This window comes from Globicephala melas, chromosome 11 (assembly GCF_963455315.2).
Source record: "Globicephala melas chromosome 11, mGloMel1.2, whole genome shotgun sequence".
Lineage (NCBI taxonomy): Eukaryota > Metazoa > Chordata > Mammalia > Artiodactyla > Delphinidae > Globicephala > Globicephala melas.
In genome coordinates, this window is record NC_083324.2 from 39567459 (window position 1) to 39576359 (window position 8901).

The window sequence follows — 8901 nt, forward strand, 5'->3', positions numbered from 1 at the left end:
ACCTGGAGATGATCACACTAAGTCAAGTAAGTCAGAGAAAGACAAATATCCTAGGATATCACTTATATGTGGAATTGAAAACAGTGATACAAATGAACTCTTTAACAAAACAGACGTAGATTCACAGACATCAAAAACAAACTTATGGTTACCAAAGGGGAAAGGGGAAGGCGTATAAACTAGGAGTTTGGGATTAAAATATATACACTACTATATATAAAAAAAAGAACAAGGGCCTACTGTATAGCACAGGAAACCATATTCAATATCTTCTAATAAATAGAAAAGAGTCTGAAAAGGTATGTGTGTATATGTATACACATATTTTTATATATATATATGTATATATACACACACACACACGTATATAACTGAATCACTTTGCTGTACACCTGAAACTAACAGAACATTGTAAATCAACTATAGTTTAAAAACTATAGTATCGGGACTTCCCTGGTGGTGCAGTGGTTAAGAATCCGCCTGCCAATGCAGGGGACATGGGTTCGAGCCCTGGTCTGGGAAGATCCCACATGCTGCGGAGCAACTAAGCTCGCATGCCACAACTACTGAGCCTGTGCCATAGAGCCCGCAAGCCACAACTACTGAAGCCAGAGTGCCTAGAGCCCATGCTTAGGCAACAAGAGAAGCCACTGCAATGAGAAGCCCGTGCACAACAATGAAGAGTAGCCCCTGCTTGCCGCAACTAGAGAAAGCTTGCATGCAGCAACGAAGACCCAACGTAGACAAAAATAAAATATAAATTTATAAAAAAAAATAAGTCGACAAACTTATGGATTGCCCACTCCATTACCTTGTTTACATTTTTCTGTCATTATCCACATACACGAATATTCTCCTTGTGCAATTTTCTTATTGAAGTATAGTTGATTTACAATGTTGTGTTAATTTCTGCTGTACAGCAAAGTGATTCAGTTATACCTATATGTATACCATAAATGAATATTCCTTTAAATAACTGTGGTAGATATTTAAATGCCATACTAGAATCTATTTCATTTTCCTTTAAATAGTTCATATATTTGCAGAAGTTAGCTAATCATTTTTAAAAATTGTATATTGTATTTCATCAAGTTGACTTGTAACGTATTACTTCAACAGAATAGACTTACATCCTGAGTTTATATCAGAGTTTTCATTCATACAACATGCACATCTGGAAAAGGTGGTGTCCCCAAAATGTAATTAGCTTCTATATTTCACAGTAGGCTTTTTGGCAGGCTAATTCACCACAGGCTAATTTGACGTGATGTTAGAGACCTTACCATGATCTGGTAAGATCCACTTTGGGTGACACGATAATCACATCCCACTGTGGGATGAGGTTGCCCTCCTGTCCCCCGGACCATGTGATCACTCTCCATAGCATTCTCAGCTTCAGGGACACCAGCCAGCCAAGTCTCTCTTCTCAGGCCTGAGCTGGAGATCTAGGGATACACTTCTGGGGAAGCCCCTTCTCTCATTTCTCTTTCAAAACCTTTGAAAATGTTCTCTTCATTCTCCTTCCATTTGAGTATTCTCTGTCATCTTTCTCACGTATTATCTTTCTATTTTTCTCGTTGTTCTCTTTGTTTAACCCATGTCAATTTTTATTCTCTCACTACCTTTCCTTAACCATTCTTCTCTTTTCCTACTAAGACCATTGCATTCTTTTTATTTCTTTTCCTGTTTTCTAAAGCCATCCTACTCTTGAAACTTTGTAAATTGTTCCACCTTTGCTCTCTGACCTCTATTTATTCTAGTTGTCATAGATGCTTTCTGAGGGGTTATATAGCAATTTGGTCAACGTTGCTGTCGTCAGAATCCCCAGGTTCAACCAGCTCTGCCTCCACCCACGTGCCTGACCGTGGTGAGGGCTTTTGCCTCTCCTCCCAAAGACCGGCCTCTAGAGGCCGAAATCACCCAATGCAGGTCAACTGCCTGAGCAGCACCAGCCAACAGCAAAAGTGGAGGGGTGGCTGTATTGTCTTTGCTTGACATTGATTCTTTATTGCTCAGCTCCTGTCCTGTCCCCCCTCCTCTGTCCTTCCCCTGAGCCTGCCCCTCTCTCCGCCCGTATCCTTACCATCCATTGCTTTCTTTCCTTACGTTGTCCTAGGCTCTGTACTCACTTTGCTCTGTTCCCATTTCCAGCTTTTCCTATGCTTAGAAATTATGGAGGTTCGGTTTAATGCGCCTGTTCTCACTTCTTGTCTCATATGTTAATGTCATCAGGTCTACTTAATGCATCACTGCAGTGCCAGCTGCTGCACATCCCTCTCTTTTCCTTGCCCTGTTTCCCATCCACGTGTGCCTGCTTATCAGTAAACTGGCTGAATTTCCTTACAAAGGCCTCCTCCTGTCTTGTCTTTTTGCCTCCGTGACTTTACACACCCATTTCCTCTCACATTCCTTTTCTGATGCTGTTCTATTATTTTTGTCTCCTCTCGCTTCCCTCACCTTAGCATATTTTCTATCACAAAATTCCTTCCCCCACCTCTAATTCTTTGAATCAACTCTTCCTTCTTCTTATTCATTTACTCCTGCGTTGCTTTTAATCTTAGCTACAGCTGCCTCACTTTGTGTCTCATTTCATTTTAACTGTGAAAAAAATTTCTTCTTGTATTTCCTTTTTTACTCTCTCCTCACACATTTCCATCAAATTCGCTTCTTTAGCTCTCTCTCCACTCCTGACACGCCCTCTTCTACACTTTCCCCTCTTTGGTGCTCTTTTTCTAATATCTGACTTCACACTCTCACCCTCACTATGACTCTTCTGCACTGTGCTGGTTCCAGTTATCCCTCCATGATTTCACTTACTGATATAGTAAGAATTTATTGGATCAAGATAGCAGAATAGAAGAACACAGGGCTTACCTCTCCCCACAAAGACATCAAAAATACACCTACATGTGGAACAATTCTCACAGAATACCTACAGAACACTGGCAGAAGATCTCATACAATCAAAGCTGCAAGAAAGATCACCATGTAACCGGTAGGACAAAAGGAAAAAAGAAAAAGAATTGGGGATGGGACCTGTGCCCCTGGGAGGGAGCTGTGAAAGGGGGAATATTCCCTCTTCACCAGCTGGGAGATCAGCCCAGACAGACAGGCAGCCTCAGAGGCTCAGAGGAGAGTGCAGCAGCTGGATTCCTGCAGGCAGGACAGAGAGACCAGCCCAGAGGTTCTGGCCCCCTCGCTGCACTCCCCAGCCTGAGATGCATGTCTGCTGGAGCGCACGGGCTGGGTGCTGAAACTCAGGCTTCAGCGGGCAGACCCAGTGTGAGGACTAGGTCTGGCTGCGTGGAGACAGCCTGAAGGGCCTGAAGAATGGTCTGGGTCACAATTAGGGGTGTGTGCACAACAGAGCCTGGGTCCGCCATAGGAGCCACATTGTCAAAAGCATGCATGAAAGGAGGGGCGGGGCCCACCACAGCAGACTCATTCTGCTCACAGTGGGCACAGCTCTGCCTCTTTGAGCTCTGGGAGCACGCAAGGTGGGTTGTCCACACGCGGAGGTGGGGCCGCAATCTGAGCCTATTCCCAGTGGATGCTTGCTTCTGGGGATTTACCCTGGCAGCTTTGTGAGCATAGTGCCCAAGGGACGTCCTTGCCAGCTTTCCCACAGCTGAGGCAGGGCTAAGGGCATGCCAACAAGAGTGTGCACTCTGGGTGACAGGCAACATCTCAGAGAGCACTCCCTGGTGGACAGCTCCTGCAGGGGAGTACTCATGGCTCCTTTCCCAATGGGAGTGCTCCAGTCCTGCCTACCTCAAACTACAGTTTAGAACCAGATCTGGGGGCTTGTATGCCAACAACTGGGGAGAAAACCCTACCCCCAAGAGGGCTGTGACAACCACAGAGCAAAGAGTTGCCCGCACCCAATATCCTGTGCAAGCTCTGGTCAGCACAACAACAGTCACACACCCTGTCAAGGGGATAATGGCTAGCACACCCTTAAGAAATATATGGCAGGCATCCATACCGAGGACAGCCCTCACATCAAACACATTCGACTCATGCAGGCTACACAGGGACACTCCCACATAAAAATAGCCCTCTGAGACCACAGTAGATAACTATTTCTCCTAAATTCACAGAGTCAGAAACAGAAGTAAGATGAAGCAGCAGAGAAACCACTCCCAATTAAAAGAACAAGAAAAATCCCCTGAAAGAACAATGAAACAGATTCCTCCAGTCTATTAGACCTCAAGTTCAAAAGGGAGGCAATAAAAATGCTGAAGGAATTAAGAAAGGCTATCAATAGAAATGCAGTTCCTATAATAGGGAGGTAGAAACTAAAAAGGAGCCAATCAAAATTAGACAACTCAGTTGCCTACATGAAAACCAAGCTAAAGGCAATAAACAGCAAACTAAATAATGCAGAAAAATCAGTAAGTGTTCTGGAAAAAAGAACAATAGAAATCAATCAGAAGAGCAGACAAAGACAAATTTAAAAAATGAAAGCAATATACAAGACCTATGGGATAATGTAAAAGGTGCCAATCATAATTGGGATCCCAGAAGGAGAAGAAAGTGAAAAGGGGATCAAAAGTGGATTTGAAGAAATTATGGCTAAAATCTTCCCAAACCTAAAGAAGGAAAGAGATATCCAGGTACAGGAAGCACAGAGGGTCACAAACAAGATGAACCCAAACAGACCCACAACAAGATATGTTATGATTAAAATGGCAAATTAAAGATAAAGAGGGTTCTAGAGGCAGCAAGAGAAATACAAAGAGTTAGTTACAAGGAAATCCCCATAGGGTTATCAGCTGATTTCTCTACAGAACCGTTGCAGGTCAGAAGGGAGTGGCAAGATATATTCAAAGTCCTAAAACGGAAAAACCTGTAACCTACAATACTCTACCCAGCAAGATTATCATTTAGAATAGAAGGAGAGATAAATAATTTCTCAGACAAGCAAAAACTAAAAGAATACAGCATACTAAACTTCTCCTAAGAGAAATATTGAAAGGTCTTCTCTAAATAGAAAAGAAGCAAGAACCGATAGGAAAGGAAAAATCACAATAGGAAAAGCAAATATATTAAAGGATTGTAGATGACTTAAATAAGCCAGTACCTAAATTTAAAAAAATCAAAGATGATGAAAATGATTATAACTACAGTAAACTGCAAAAGGATAAACACAAAGATGTAAAACAATGCATCAAAATCATAAAATGTGGGGGAGGGGAGTAAGAAAATATAGATTTTTTTTAGACTGTGTTTGAGCTTATATGACTATCAGTCTAAAGCAAGTACATAAAGTAATGAGTTAACATAGTCGAAAACCAGGGTAACCACAAATCAAAAACCTACAGAAGATGCACAAACACGAAAAAGAAGAGAACTCAAGTGTAATACAAAAGAAAACCATCAAATCACAAAAGGAAAAACAAGAAAAAGAAAAGAAGAAATACATCAACTAGAAAACAAGGTTTAATAAATACATACCTATCAATAATTACCTCAAATCTCAATGGACTAAATGCTCTGATCAAAAAACAGAGTGGTGGACTGGATAATAAAACAAGAACCTACAATATGCTTCCTACAAGAGAACCACTTTAGGGCAAAGGAGACAGGTAGATTGAAAGTGAGGGGATGGAAAAAGATATTTCATGCAAATGGAAATGGCAAGAAACGGGGGGTTGCAATAATCATGCCAGACAAAACAGACTTTAAAACAAAGGCCATAAAAAAAGATAACGGACATTATATAATGATAAAAAAGGATCAATAAAAGAAGAGGATATTACACTCATTAACACATATGCACCCAATATAGGAGCACCTAAATTCATAAAACAAAGAGTAACAAACATAAAGGAAAACATTGATGGGAACACAATAATAGTAGGAGACCAAAACATCCCACTGACATCAGTGGAGAAATCCTCCAGATAGAAAATCAATAAGGCAACAGAGGGCTTCCCTGGTGGCGCAGCGGTTGAGAATCTGCCTGCCAATGCAGGGGACATGGATTCGAGCCCTGGTCTGGGAAGATCCCACATAGAGCAACTGGGCCCGTGGGTCACAACTACTGAGCCTGCGCGTCTGCAGCCTGTGCTCCACAACAAGAGAGGCTACGACAGTGAGAGGCCTGTACACTGCAATGAAGAGTGGCCCCCACTCGCCACAACTAGAGAAAGCCCTCGCACAGAAACGAACACCCAACACAGCCAAAAATAAAAATAAATAAATAAATTTATATATAAAAAATAAGGCAACAGAGACCCTAAATGACACAATAGAACTGTTAGAGTTAATTGATAGTTTCAGGACAATACATCCAAAAAACTAGAATACACAGTCTTTTCAAGTGCACTAGGACAGACCACCTACTAGGTGACAAAACAAGCCTCAACAAATTTAAGAGGATAGAAATTATTTCAAGCACCTTTTCTAATGACAACAGCATAAAACTAGAAATCAACCACAGAAAGAGAAAGGAGGAAAAGGATTACATGGAGACTAAACAACATGCTACTAAAAAACCAATGGGTCAACGATGAAACCAGAGGAAATTTAAAAATACCTGAGACAACTGACAATGAGAGCACAACCATACAAAATCTATGGGATGCGGCAAAAGTAGTTCTTAGAGGGGAGTTCATAGCATTATAGGCCTTCCTCAAAAAATGAGAAAAACCTAACATAACCTAACCTACCACCTAAAAGAATTAGTAAAAGTAGAACAAACAAAACCTAAAGTCAGCAGAAGGAAGGAAATAGTAAAGATCAGAGAGGAAATAAATAAAATAGACATAAAAAACAATAAAAAATCAATAAAACCAAGAGCTTATTTTTGGAAAGAACAAAAAAAAATTAACAAGCTTCTGGCCAGGCTAACAAAGAAGGAAAGAGAGAGGACTGAAATAAACAAAATAAGAAATGAAAGAGGAGAAATAACAACCAACACCTCAGATACAAAACAAAAAAAAATTGTAAGAAAATACTATGAACAGTAATATACCAAGAGATTGGAAAACCTAGAAGAAATGCGCAAGTTTCTAGAAATATACAGCCCACCAAAACTAAATCAAGAAGAAATAGATAGGGGCTTCCCTGGTGGCGCAGTGGTTAAGAATCCGCCTGCCAATGCAGGGTACACAGGTTTGAGCCCTGGTCCAGGAAGATCCCACAGGCCCTGAGGCAACTAAGCCCATGCACCACAACTACTGAGCCTGTGCACCTAGAGCCCATGCTCCGCAACAAGAGAAGCTGCTGCAATGAGAAGTCCGCACTCTCAGCAACTAGAGAAAACCTGTGTGCAGCGGCGAGGACCCAATGCAGCCAAAAAATTAAATAAATGAATAAATAAATTTATTTTTAAAAAAGAATAGATAATTTGAACAGACCAATCACTAGAAGTGAAACAGAATCCGTAATTTAAAAAACTCCCTTCAAACAAAAGTCCAGGACTAGATGGCTTCACTGGGAAATCCTATCAAACATACAAAGAAGAACTTATACTGATCTTTAGCAAACTCTTCAAAAAGACTGAAGAGGAGGGAACACAGACAAAGTCATTCTATTAAGCCACAATCACCCTGATACCAAAACAAGACAAAGACACTATCATAAAAGAATATTACTGGCCAATATCTTTGATGAATATAGATGCAAAAATCCTAAACAAAAAATTAGCAAAACAAATCCAACAACACATAAAAATGATCATACACCATGATCAAGTTGGATCCATCCCAGTGTCAACAAATGCAAAGCAATCAAAGTGATACAGCACATCAACAAAAGAAAAGACAAAAACCACATGATTATCTCAATAGATACAGAAAATGTATTTGATAAAATTCATCCATTCATGATAAAAACTCACCGAAGTGGGTATAGAGGAAACATATCTCAGCATAATAAAAGACATTTAGGACAAACCCACAGCCAACATAATACTCAGTGGTGAAAACCTGAAAGTCTTCTGCCTAAAAGCTGGAACAGGACAAAAATGTTCACTCTAATCACTTCTATTCAACATAGTAGTAGAACCCCTAGCCTCAGCAATCAGATAAGAAAAAAATAAAAGGTATCCAAATTAAAAGGGAAGAGGTAAAATTGTCATTATATGAAAATGACATGATATGCTATATAGAAAACCCAAAAGACTCCTTGCAAAAACAATTAGAACTGATAAACGAATTCATTAAGGTAGCAGGATACAAGATTAACATACAGAAATCTAATGCATTTTTTACACTAAAAATATCAGAAAGAAAAAGTTAAAAAAAAATTCCCTTTTAAAATTGCATTCAAAAGTACTTAGGAAAAACTTGATCAAGGAGGTGAAACACTTAGATGCTGAGAAGTATAAAACACTGTAAACTGAAGATGATTCAAAGGAATGGACAGATATCCCATACTCTTCAATTGGAAGATTGAATACTGTTAAAATTTCCATACTACCCAAACCATCTACAGACTTATTTCGATCCTTATCAAATTACCCATAACATTTTTCAGAAAACTAGAACAAATAATCCTAAAATTTACATGGAGCCACAAAATGCCCAGAATTTCCAAAGCAATCCTCAGAAAAAAATAGGGAGCTGGAGGAATCAGGGTCCTTGACTTCAACAATACTACAAAGCTAAAGTAATCAAGAGAGTATAGTACTGCCACAAAAACAGAAATGTACATCAATGGAATAGGATAGGAAGCCCAAAAATAAACTCATGCACATATGGTCTGTGTATCTAGGAAAAGAAGGCAAGAATATACAATGGCGACATGACAGTATCTTCAATAATTTGTGCTGGGAAAACAAGACAGCTACATGTAAAATGATGAAATCAGAATTTCTTTAACGCCATACAAAAAAAATAAAATAGATTAAAAACCTAGATGTAAGATGAGATACTATAAAACTCAGAGGGAAAC